General features: G+C 41.2%; 1 protein-coding gene across 3 annotated transcripts in view; it reads left to right on the top strand.

Annotated features, from left to right (window-relative positions):
- Positions 1-13940, top strand: part of LOC103250971 (myomegalin-like) — a 108281-nt gene that overhangs the window by 53820 nt on the left and 40521 nt on the right. The window lies entirely within an intron of this gene.

Below are 13940 nucleotides of genomic sequence, written 5' to 3' on the forward strand. Positions count from 1 at the left end.
TCCTGTTCACCCAACCTCACCCCAAGCGGCTTTTTGTTTTCCTGGAGGAAAAAAGTCATCGAAGATAAATGTTTTGCTGATGGGGAAACTTTTTCTTTCTTTCTTTCTTTTTTGGTGAAAAATGGTAGAAGCACCAAAAGGCATCAAAACTGCTGAGTTCAAAAACTGTTTTGAGCAGTGGAAATAGCAACTTGATAGGTGTGTTGCACCAAATCAAGAGAACTCTGAAGATGACTGAAGTTTAAACATGTAAGCATAAATACACAATTTTAAAATAAATTTCATTTTTTCGGGGGGTCCCCCCTCATATTGCTCAAAACATAAGTAACTACTATTATCATTATATTAATGATCTGAAAGACAGTAGGCTTTTTTTTTGAGCTGGGGTCTCACTCCCAGGCTGGAGTGTAGTGGCATGATCATGGCTCACTGTAGCCTTGACTTCCTGTGCTCAGGCAATCCATCTACCTCAGCTGCCACCATGCCCAGCTAATTTTTTGATTGTTTTTTTTTTTTTTGCAGAGACAAAGTCTTGCTATGTTGCTTTGGCTGGTCTTAAAGCCCTGGACTCAATTCTCCCATCTCAGCCTCCCAAAGTGTCAAGATTACAGGCATAAGCCGCCATGCTCGGCTAAGGTTATTCTTAAAATGGGTAGCAGATATCAGGACCTGGTCTATGAGTCAGATACTGCAAACTTCACCCACATTATAGCCATCTTTGTCTTACACAAGACAGAGATAAAATTCATAAATATGGCAGTTGTTTATTATGAGCCTTTTTGGCTTTGCCCCTAGAAAGTTTGTTCTATAGGACGTGGCCAAACCCAGAGTTGCCAGCTTGTGTCATCGCTTCCCAGGAGGGCCACCGCAGAGGAGGAATGGCTCAGGGAAAATTGGTCACAGTGATTGTTATATCTTAGTGTGATCTCCTATTCAAAAAGAAATGTCGAATGCTTTTTATAAACTCCCAACTTGCCTTTCACATTGCACTTGAAGCTGTGACATTCACAGCGATTTTTCCATACAGGTACAAGCACTTGATTATTTCTTTATGTCTTTTCACATAGTTGTGCCTAAGAATTTGCATATTAAGACACATTATTTTATTAGAAATTACTCTCTTTTAATGTATCTTTTATACTTACCTCACAGCATTGTTTGGAAGATTCAACTAATTTGAATTAATGTAGGAAGTATTTAGAGCATTTCCTGGCACTGTTATTACTGCAGAAAGCTACTGAATGTTCATTGATAAATATTTTAAATTCCAGTTGGAATACGTATTTATGAAATCTTGTGAGTTCACTTCTAGGTTTTACATTATAATAATCTTGGCATTTCAAAAACGGCAAGTGACTATGCTATTAGTAATGGGCAAGCAGCAACGCCAAGCTGCCAAACGCAAGGTATATTTCCAAATAAAAACCAGTCTTCTCTTACTTTACATATTAGTTTAATTCATGGGAAAAAATTCAGTGTATATTAACATTGTGTTAATATATACAGCAGAATTAAGTTCCAGGTTCAGATGATTATAAACAGTCTTACTATCATTGCCCAAGTGGCACATTCAAAAGTCATTCGGAATGTGGGACAATGCTTCGTCCCGTACACTGTACGTGAGGTCATGTCCCTTGCCCCACGGTCATTGTGACAACAACAGAAACAGAAAGCACCCCCCAAGATTCCCAAAATGCACTCTTGGGAGATGACACAGTTGCTCAGTGGGAACCACTGGTTTAGAGGGCCTAGGCTTGAAAGGGCTAAAACTCTGCAATAAAAACCGGAAATACCGTGGGATGACTGAGTAGACAGATTCACAAGCCTGGTGCTAGAGGACACACAGGGGGGAGGGCTGAGCTCCCGGGAGAGACTCACCCGGAGGCTGCCCCTACCCTGTGCCTTGAAGGCGGCAGCACATGCAGCGGAGGGGAACCTCGCAAAGGAATCGGGAGTAATGATGTTGCCAAGTACAAGTATTGCAGAACGACAAGATACATGGCTGAAAAGCCCCATAACTGTTGAGCTAAGAACTTCATGTTGTAGGCGCCAAAAGCTTTTTTTTTAAGCTTAAGCAAGGGGAATAAAAGTATATGATTTGCATTTCAGAAAGGCAATCTTGATGGTTGTATAGAATGAGCGCTGCCTGAAGAACAGACAATTGATGTCACTTCTTGAAAGAGCAAATCATTGCTCACACAGCTCATCAACTGCTTTGTCAAGTCCATTCTTTGAATTAGGTGAAAAGGATATTATAAAACAGTATGAAATCCGTTGTAAAGTGCTTTGTCTTTCCCCTTGGCATAGGTGACATATGGTGAACCTTGCTATTTGTGGCACCTGGAGCCTACGCTGTGGGTGTTGTCCTTGTCTGCTAACAGTATGGTTCTACGGTCACAGTCATTGTCCTACTGTATTATACCAAAACTCATGCCAGCTCTCACCACAGGAGCCATACCCACAGAAATGTGGGAGGCAGCAGTTCACTTTCTAAGCTCTGGGTCTGCTCTGCAGAGGCTAAAGAACCCCCTCATCTCTAGCAGAGCCATCCCTGGCATCCCTTACTGATGCTGGAGGACGAGCCAGCTTGAGTTCTGAGGACCAGTCCACTTCCTTTGCTTCCTTCTACCCTCCAGTTGATAATTCCACAGTTAGGCCGTAGAAAGGAGATCTTGCACTCTAGGTTTGAACTGCCCATTTACCTATTTCCCATATATAAGAAACTTTCATGTGATCCCAGTGTGAAAGTCTGAACTGGGCTATAATCTCTGGGTACAGGAAGTTTCACTTCAGAGCCTTCATTCTCTCAAATAAAACAGATAATTTTGATAGAGATTGTTTTATTTAATTGATTTTACTATCCTTCTGTTTTCCTTTTCCATTCTACCGAAACATTCTGCAACCTCAATTTTAGTAGCCATGCACTTACACAATACTTAATGAACTTCTATAGTTAACTTTACACAACAACAAAGGTGCCATCGACTTGACATGCTGATTGGCATCACTCCATATTTCCTTCCAATCCTTTCTGATGTCCATTCAGGTCGATACTATGTTGTAATTAGAGTGCTTAAGAGCTTGTGGATGTATCTGTTAGGCCGTAGCGCCTTGTCCCCATCTTTTTCATTAGGGAGTCAGAAAATCAAATAAAGCATTTCTCTCTTCCTCAGTAAAGGTATCTGTGAAGTAGCAGGGAGATGCTCGCAGTTATTTCAGTTATTGACATTATTTCCTTCTACAGAGTGGTGGAAGCTTCATCTCAAAAAAGCTTTGAAATGAAACTGTTCTTGGAGGGTTCTTGAGGCGTTCGTGAAGAGAGGGAGGTCTTGGGGGATTCTTGTTTTCTTTCCTTTTCTTCCTCTGCATTTTTATCTCCAGTGTAAGATAAGCAAAATTTATTAACATGCAGTCTCACTGTGATTGGCTTAAAAAACAAAACAGGATAACACAATTAGAGAAAGACAGACATTAAGTAGGTAGGACCTTCCCACTTACACAAATCAGTAGACGCTCAAGCCATCGTATTTATGCCTTGTTTGGAACCTAATATAAATAGCTCTGCATGCGGTGAGGCATATTTCCTAAAATAGCAAACATTCCTGGGTTACCATAGAGAGATTGAACTTGGAAGTTAAGGCAAGAGTGTGCTCTAACTGCGCAAAACAGAGACTATAAACCTTTCAGGGATTAGCAGCTCAGGCAGCTCCAGACAACTTCATATAAGGAGTTTTTTTTAAGAGTAGTTTTTTAGTGTCCCCTTCTTGAGCTGATGGATGCTGAGGCTGGAGACGCATTTACAAATCCTCATTTAACATTGCTATCTTCCAGACAAACTTCATTAATAACATGTCTCAGAAGCAGGCCTTATCAGCTAAATCAATCATTGCTTTGATCCTTCTGAGCAGTGGAGGTGGAAAAATGGGTGGCTTCTCTACAACTTCATAAAAAATATTTATTAAGCATCTATAATGTGCATGGTACTGTTAGGTGAAGGGAGAGGAATGCAAAGATGTACAAGGTTTAGTCTTTGCCTTCTAGGGATTACAATCTAAGAAAATCACTGATGGAAAATAATACAGGGCAACAGAGAAAGGACAAATCATCACGGGCTGGGGAGGGCAGCGGAGATTTTGGTCTGTAAGGAATGAGTAGGATTTTAACAAGTAGAGATGAAAAGGAAAGGCATTGATTTATTCAATCATTCAATGATTGTTTATTTAGATCTAGAAAGATATTAAATACTGCAGAAGTACTGTCTTAGTCCACTCAGGCTGCTGTAACAAAATACCAGAGACTGAGTGGTTTGTAAACAATGAGAATTTACTTCTCAGCGTTCCGGAGGCTGGGAAGCCCAAGGCCAAGGCATGGCAGTTTCCGTGTCCAGGGAGGGCCCACTTTCCCTTCACAGTCTTCCTCCTGTGTCCTCACATGGTGGAAGGGACTAGGTCGCTTTCTGGGGCTTCTTTTTTTAAGGGTCCTTCCAAAGCCCCACCTCCTAATGCTGTCACTTTAGGGGGCAAGATTTCAACATATGAATTTGGAAGGAGATCCAAACATTCAGATGACAGCAGATACGAAGATGAGAAAGGTATGGTTCTTTTTGTTAAGTAGCTTACCAGCTAAGAGGGAGAAGGCAGTATGGAGTCATGACACACAAATAGGTACAAAACACATTATGGAAGATTCAAGAAGAAAAAGATCTCTTTTGAGGGTATTCAGAAAGGTGTCTTGAGTGAGATACTTGAGGATTGGAGAGGATTTTGACAGGTGGAGGTAGGTAGTAGTGAAAGAAAAGAATATTCTTTTATTAAATTAAATTTATTTTATTTTAAAGATGTGGGGTACAACTCAGGTTAGCTATGCAAATGTTCACTATGCCAGTACCCTTGTTGATGAGGTGTTCCCCTCCCTCTCCTGGCAGTTTCCCTCAACTCTCAATCTCACCCCCCCTCCCCTGGCAGTTTCCTGCTACTGCCAATCCCTTTCTTATAGTATTATAATAATTGTTCAAGGTCCACTTATGAGTGAGAACATATGGTACTCTGTTCTTTGTTTTTGTGACAGATCACTGAGTATGATCAACTTTAAATCCATCCAAGTTGCTGCAAAGTTCATATGTTTGTCCTTCTTCATGGCTGCATAATATTCCATTGTGTATATATACCACATTTTAAAAATCCAGTCTAGCTTCAATGGACAGTATGGTTGGTTCCATGTTTTTGCTACTGCGAACAGAGCTGCAGCGTTACCTTTGTGGTAGAATTCTTGAGTTCCTCCAGGTATATTCCCAATAAGGGGATTGCTGGGTCACATGGAAGGTCAATTTCTAGTTCAGAAAAGAATATTCTAAGTACATGAGGTATAGAAGTAGGGAAGTTCAGGGGAAAGAAGTAGGAGGAAGAATAGAATATATATGTGGGGAGACAGAAAAAGGATGGAGCCAAATTCAGAGCGCCTTGAGAGGCAAGTAAAGAAGTTTATGACTAATGGATAAGTCATTGGGTCTCCAAGTTTCTGTGCAGGAGACTGATATATGAGGTCTGTTTTAGACAGATTAATGTGGAAGGAGGACAGAGTAGAGGGCACAGACGTTAAAGGGGCTCATTATTATGGAGCTCTATTACTTAAGATATGAGGTCATGAGAGGATAAGGAAGAAAGTTCTGTGCTAAGGCAAAAAAGTGAAATAAAAATGTTAGCTATACCAAACAGCTCATTCATTCATGTATGTATTTCAGCTATTGACTATTTATTGAGAGCCTACCATGGCTAGGCACTGGTGCTGTTAGATACGGGAGAAACAGTAAGAAAAAGAAAGGCAGGGTCCTTCTCCTTAGGGAACTTACATTGTAACAAGGGAGACAGATAAAGAACCAAGTAATTAAACAAATACATCATTTCAAATTGTGATAAATACATTGAAGAAGCAAAGAGTAAGGATTGGCAAACTTTTTCTATCTAGGGGCGGATAGCAAAAAACAGGCTTTGCAGGCTGAAGAATTTCTGCCATTGTAACATAAAAACAGCCATACATAATACATAAAGGAATGGGCATGGCTGTGTTCCAAAAACACTTTACTTACAAAAAAGAGATGAGGGCTGGGTTTGGTCCCCATCATTTCTGACTCCTCATATAGAGCATTAAGGGGAAAGTGGGAAGCACTCTAGACAGGGTAGATGGCAACCAAGAGTCCAGTCTTGCTGGGCTCGGTAGCTCAGCCTGTCATCCCACGCTTGGGAGGCCGAGGCGAGTGGATTGTCTGAGCCCGCGGGTTTGAGACCTGCCCGGGCAACTTGGCGAGACGTCGTCTCTACAATAAATCAAAAATTAGCTGGGCGGGGTAGCACGTGCCTGTAGTTCCAGATACTCGGAAGGCTGAGGCGGAGGGATCACCGGAGCCCAGCAGGTCGAGGCTGCGGTGGCCGGGAGTGGCCACTGCACTCCAGCCTGGGCAACAGGGTGAGACTCCAACTCAAAATAATAATAATAATAAAGAGTCCGGTCTTTCCTATGATAATTTTGAGATGTCTATGTCACACACATATGCAGATATCAATAGGCAGCTGGTTATTTGAGAGTTAAACTCAGAGGAGAATTCTGGGACAAAGATATAAATTGGAAGCCACGGTATAAAGATGGGAAAGGATGAGATGACACTGGGAGAGAATAAAGAAAAAGAGGTGAAAAGAGTCCAGGTCTGAGCACCAACGAATACTTACAAAAGGTCTGTAGTAGATATGACTCTTAGTTCACAAATCTGTTATGCAAGAAGTATCACATTCATTAATTTTTGTGTGTGTGTGAGTTGGAGTCTCATTCTTTCGCCCAGGCCGGAGTGCAGTGGCACACTCATGGCCACCCCAGCATTGACCCCCTGGGCTCCAGTGATCCTTCTGACTCAGCCTTCCAAGTAACTGGAACTACAGGCGTGTGCTACCACGCCTGGCTAATTTTTTAATTTTACTGTAGGGACGAGGTCTCGCCAAGGTGCTTGGGCTGGTCTCAAACCCTCGGGCTCAGGCAGTCCACTTGCCTTGGCCTCCCAAAGTGCTGGATTACAGGCTGAGCCACCGAGCCTGGCCACATTCATTAATTTAAATCAATTTAAAGCCCCTGTCTTATTCAGGCTGGTGGGAAATTCAATTCCTACATTTGGTGTTTACTTCTCTCCCTACTCTCTCTGTTACGTAAAGGTTTTATCAAGCGCCAAAACACCAAGGAGATGACTCTGGCCATTGGTCTACCGCTAGCACCCCTGCATGGTTTTCCAACCCTAGCAGTACTATAGTGGAACCTTTTACGGAGCCAGAACCCTGTGACCTAAAGTCCAGCCTCGCCAAGTTATCCCACTGCCTTCCCCTTTGAGGTCCTGCTGCTCCTCCAGGACACTGAAGGGCACGGATGGGCCTCTGGGACACAGCGATCTCCATTCTCTTCCCATCTGGGTGAAATCTCACTCTCTCCTCTTGTTGACTTCAACGACATCACTCTCTCCTCTTCCCCAATGAGACATCTGATTCAGTCTTCTCAGTGGGCTTAGAATTTCATATAAGTCTAGAAATGCATTTGCTTTCAAACAACCTCTGTTCTTTGCTCTGCAAAAATTCCTGAGTCAAGAGAATGCTAAGGGCCTGACTATCAAACTAGAAAAGCAGGAGGCAGGGATGTACAGGCAACAACAAATCTATATCCAAAGATTTACCCTGTCGCCATTTGGCCAGGAAAGAAGCATGAGGTGAGGCTGGAAGGGAAGTAGATTGGGATCTTTTTGTAGAAATACTGAAATGTCAGGGTGAGGATTTGAGATTTCATCCTAGGTAATAGACAGTGATGGATCTTTCCTATGAATGTTCTGGAAATAATATGCAGGATAATTAAAGGAATAAGCTTTTAAGACTGTGTGATATAGTTCAGGTATCAGGTTTTAAAAACTGGAAATGGAAAGTCTAATGGCAATGTGAAGCAGGGTGTACATGCTAGAGATGTTCAGAAAAAGAACTGAAAACAACTTGGTGTTTGGCTTGATATGGAAGGGTTCTGCGGAGTTAAAGGTACACTTTGATATCAGTTTTCAGATCCACCTCAGTGCGTATGACCACCCGGTTACATCCAGTGATATCAGGAAATGTTATGCCTGACCTCAGATATCCTGCTAATTTCTCTCTGGCTTTTGGCAACGTTAACCATCCCTGTCATTCTGGAAACTCTCCCCCTCTCCCCTGTGTTTGACTGAGGGATGGCTCCACTTAGTTTTCCACTCAGTTTTCATAGTCATCTAAACCTGGCATGTCCTGTATCACAATTTTCATAATCTTTTTGCAAATGGATGCTCCGACTCCCACATTTCTGTTGGTTTATACCATCAGTTTTCCAGACCCAGACCATCTCTCCATCTTTAACCCTTTCTTTTCTTTCATCCTCTCTGCATAAATGTGATCAAGTCCTGCAAGGTGATTCTCATACTTACCACTTTGTTTCCATTTCTACACCAGATTGTTATCTTACACATGTCTTTTTAGTAGGTCTTCCTGTAACCATCCCCAAATCTCTCCCTTAAGCGGCAATCCATCCTGTTGCTTGGCTAATCTTCCTAAAGTAAAGTTTTCATCACATTATTCTCTGCTTAAATCCATGACATGAAGTCAGATTCTTCTCCGTCAGAACATTAGCCAACTTCTAGTTGCCAAGGCCCTCCACAGCACGTCTGGCTTATAGTTGGCTCTTGACACGTGTTTTCTGAATGAACAATCACAGAGGGTCAGGTGCATGGAGGGATGAGTCTGACCATTCAGAAATACCCAACACCTCCCTCTACCCGCAGGCTAGCACTGGGTTTGACCCAACTACCGTGGCTTTTAATGGTGCTGTTTTCTCTTGCTGGGGTCCCTTCCTTGGTCTCCTCCATCCTGACATGCATCTCAAGTGCCACTCCCACCCCTTTGTTTGTATCAGCCCGTATTAATCTCAGCTTTTTTTTACACTCAAACGGAATTTGTCTGTACTGTTCACTTTGTCAGTCAATTGTTCTGAATGTAACGTAGACCTTTCCTCCCTCTCAACTAAATGGAAAGCTCACTGAAGACGATGAAAAGACATACTGAGTTTGTATTCTTGCTCACTGATTGATTTAACAAATACTTCAAAATTTATTGAGCAAGCAATGGGTATTTAATAACTTAAATGACTTAGCCAGATGCTGAAGCAGCTGCGTGAAGTCCCAGCTACTCAGGAGGTTGAGGCAGGACGATCACTTGAGCCCAGGAGTTTAAGACCAGCCTGGGCCACACAGTGAGGCTCAGTCTGAATGAATGAATAAAAAAAATTGCCTTAAAAAAAAATACCCTAATGCTTACTATTAGATGAATTTCTCAGATAATCATATTACTCTAATCCATAGAGGAATTGGCAATCTCCTGATTTTAAACCAAGCATTTCAAAATGCTGTCTTATTGATTAATGTAAAGCATGATTGTTTCTAACTTCTTAAAGGTTTCTAACCAGCACAGGGAAATCAGGCACCTGTTTGTGTGTTACCAGAAAACCTAACTGGTTTTACTTTGACATTCTTGCATTTCCTCATTTGTCTTAGTTTCTCTGTCAGAACCACATTTTTGGGGCACAGTTTTTAGTAATTAAAACAGCTATTTCCAATGTCCTAACTAAGGCAATGAAACCTAGTACAACTGGTTTGAAGCAGGGGACTTTCCATCTCTCTGATTCTCTTGGAAACTCCCTCCTAGCCCACATAGGAGTTACAAAAGTGACTGTGATTCTGAGATGCGGGGGTCCAGCCCCACAAGGGTTGTGAGATTTCCTGAAGGAGAGACGGATAGGCGAAGGACGAAAATATTATACCCGGACACCTGCTTCCTGAACAGATGATAATTTAATGTTAACTAAGGGAAAGCTTTTATACCATTTGTAAAGGGGCAAGACAAAGAAAATTCCTTCACGTACACATCCTCTAAAAGTTACCACCATCTAGTGGTCTTTGCAACAAACAAGCCAAGAACCCTATAAACATTCAGACAATGAGTCTTATTCATAAGGCCAAAGATGATAGTTTTAGTCCAAAGTCCTGAATTACAGTCCTTGAACTGTCTCCAGAAAGTTTCCAAGTGTAAAGTTCTTCATGTAGCAGTAGTTTTCCTTCTGGGGCTTTATGACCTTCAGAGCTTTGTAATCGTCTTTCTTGTCCAGGTGTCTCTGTTACTTTTCTCTTATCCCCGCACTGAGAGACACTTCCAGACTCCAAATCTAGAGATGGTGCAAAAGACTCCTACTACAGTAATACTTAGGAATCTTGTTCTCAATGGGGACAGTTCTCTAAATTCAACATAGATTTTGTAAGTAATTCTTCAATGATGAGTTTTTCCTTTTATCTGCAGAACTTCTGATTTTTTTTTTTTTTTTTTGACTGATACAGTTTAGGACAGTTCTCCTTCAGTGGTTTTCAAAGTGTAGTTCCCAGACAGAAGCATCAGCAAGCTGTGGGAATTTGTTAGGAATGCAAACTCCTGGGCCCACCCCAGATCTCTTTACTGGATCAGAAACTCAGAAGGGAGGTCCCAGTAATTTGTATTTTAACACACCCTCCACATAATCCTGATGTATGCTAAAGTTTGAGAACTGCTATTGAAATTCAACATAATTTATTACAGATTAGGAAATTATCGGCCAGGTATAAGTGACCCAACTTAGGACATATCACTAATAAGTGCTTGTAAATGTATTTATCAATCCATTTTGAGGGCAAATTGCTGATATATTAAATTAATAATTTGTTTAATCATAGTAGGTATCATAATAGGAAACTTGTTCTCAAATTTTCCTTCATTATGTGCCTTCTATAAGTTTTAGAAGTAATCACCCTAACCCAAATAGTCACAAAAGCCCCCAAGTTTTATCTTAACAACATGCTTTGCTTCATTCATTCCTGTGTGGTGTGACCAGCCATCTACAATATTTTCCAGTGCTCATATGGATAGGAACTACAAGGTTTTTTAAACGATTGGGCCTTTTATAGAATTTTATCTTACCCATTCTCAAAACTATTCTTATGGATAAATAGGGGTTACTTTCTACCAAAGGAATTCAAGTAGGGACCAAAGAGAGGACCAAACTTTGCCTGTATGATGACAACTTGTATACCTAATCCTGAATTGTATCCCACATCTTTAAAATAAAAATTTTTTTAAAAAATAAAAGTTTTGAGGTAATACATGCTTTTAATTGATTAATTAAATATTAATTTATTACTTTATTTTAAATTTATTAAGCACTCACTTCAGTGAGCTTTGACAATTGTACGTACCCATGTAACCGTCATCCAAAATAAGATATAGAACCATTTCATCACTACAGAAAATTTGTGTCCCTTTGCAATCAATTCTCACTCTATGTCTCACTCTGCAACCACTTTCTGACTTCTACCACTATAGATTAGTTTTTCCTGTTGTTAGAATTCAAATAAATGAAATCACACAGGATGTACTCATTTGTATATGGCTTGTCTCACTTAACATGTTTTTGAGACTCATCCATGTTGCATATATCTGAGTTCATTCTTTATTATTGCTGGTTAGTACTGTATCATATTATATGAATATGCCAAAATGTGTTTAACCTACCTTTTTCTTAGTAACGAATATTTTTTTCTTATCACAAAAGTAATACATATTTACTATAGAAAATTACAGAAAACAAAAGAGGAAAAAAGAAAATAAACATTCGTAATTCCATTCTCCAGACATAACCACTACTAGTAACTTGTATATCCCCTTTGAACCTTTTTACCCATATACCAGCGATCTTTTAGTTGGGATTACTTTGTTTTATAATATCAAATAATCATATTAAGATTAATTCTAGTACACGAGCTTACCATCTACTTTGAGATGGTTTTTAATGGTTTTCTCTGGAAGTGAAGAGAGTACTATCTTCTCACTTTCTTTGATTATTGAATGATTTATTCCTAACTGTTGCTGGAAGTCTAGCTGTGTATAGCTCTCTCAGTATATTGATCTTTACTTACAGCAAACCATATTCAATGGCACATTAAATTTTCACTATTTGTACCGACTCATAGTTCTACACCAAGCTACCTATATATTGTCATTAAAATTTGAAGATTATCTGTCAGATGCAAAGTCCCATTAAAGGACAGAGAATAAGACAAAGTATTATTCACGGTTTGCTCCAGAAGGGCATTTTGTTTCATTAGCATTTTCCCAGTAGGAAAATGTTACTTGCACTGATTGTCAGTGATGAGACCTTGATTAATGTCTTAATTTGCATTTTTATGGACCTTTAAGTCCTTGTTGCTCTTTAGGACAATACATAAGACTGCTATCCTGGCAGATAGTCTATTTGTCCATCAGTCAGGATGAGTCCAGAAACTAGATTCCAAAGATCGTTGCTTACCTTCTTCTGACTTACCTACCTAGAGGAAGGCATATATGCAGCTGTAGTTTTATTGGCACTCTATTTTATATTCCCGGTTTTACGGTCAGAATATACATATTATGCTGGGCACAGTGTAATCCCAGTACTTTGGGTGGCCAAGGCGACTGCTTAAGCCCAGGAATTTAAGAGTAGCTTAGGCAACATAGCAAGACCCTGGCTCTACAAAAACTCAAAAAATTAGCTAGGTGTGGTGATGTGCACCCGTAGTCCCAGCTACTCAGGAGGCTGATGTGGAAGACTTGCCTAAGTCTGGGAGGTCGAGGCTGCTGTGAGCCACAATGATGCCATCACACTCCATCCAGGGCAACAAAGTGAGACTCTGACTCAAAAGGAAAAAAAAGAAAATATACATATTAGATAAAATTACATATGCAAAATTCTGTAGCCTACTATGCCCAAAGTTCTAAGGACAGTGTTTCTCTTACTGCAGCTATAAGATTTTGTTTTAGTGATTAAATAAAGAACAAATACAATCTTATTTGTGCAAAATCCCATAATGTTTTAAAATTACTTTAAAATATTCAAATTATTATAATATTTGAAATAGCAATATTAGCTATAGTTTAACCAACTAAACACTGTTAAAGCATTTCCCCCCATATTGTCTCATTTTATCCTCAATAAGCTTGGGGGTTTATTATGAGCTCTCATAGAAGGAATGTGGATGTCTCCAGACTTAGGAGTATGGGCTCCGCCCTGGTTCAGAAAACCTTAGATATTGCTGGCATTATTTTACAAGGTCAAGTTGATAAAATTTAGCACGATGGTAACTGAGAAATGCCCTGCTCTGGGCACTCTGGGTGATTGCTGAGGTCCCTTTCGTCTGGCATCTATCAGAGCTCCAGCTTCCCTCCTCTTTGTGTGCTTTCCCAGTTCTATGGCCAAGGGAGAGGGACTTACCGTGTATCGTGCTGAATAAGACAGGGTCTTACTAACTGAAGTCAGTGAAATTCCCAGCCCCGACTCTTGCTCACAGAAGCTCAGACTCTGGTGCAAGTGTTTGCCTCGGCTCCCCACTCCCAAAATGGGACTGCAGTCTGCCTGAGCCTGAAAGAAAATTCGGTGACAGCAATCTGCTCTCGGGTGGCTACGACATTGAAAAGCCCCTTTCTCTTCTATTACCTTCAGAATCTTGGTTAACCAGATGCATTTACGTGGCATTTACTGGACTCTTTCTTAGGGGACTGCTCTGTGCTCTCTGGATTTTTTCCCCCCGAAAACAAGGTAAGTCGCCTGGGGGCTGCTCGCGCTCTCCCCAGTCCGACATCGACGTAGGGGAGAAACACGTGTCCGCTCTTCTCTGGGTGTTCCCGGTCAACGGTCGCGAGAAGGCTCCACGAAGCCTGCCCGGGCCGCCCCCCGCCTCGCAGCCTCGGGGCCTTCGAACCGGGCCCGGAACGGGGCGGGGCAGGGGGCGGGGCTGCGGCGGGAGGAGGCGGTGCGCGGCGGCCCCTAGCGGCGCGGCCCGGAGC

The sequence above is a fragment of the Carlito syrichta genome, unplaced genomic scaffold (assembly GCF_000164805.1).
Source record: "Carlito syrichta isolate Samal-C Ts95f unplaced genomic scaffold, Tarsius_syrichta-2.0.1 Scaffold135755, whole genome shotgun sequence".
Classification (NCBI taxonomy): domain Eukaryota; kingdom Metazoa; phylum Chordata; class Mammalia; order Primates; family Tarsiidae; genus Carlito; species Carlito syrichta.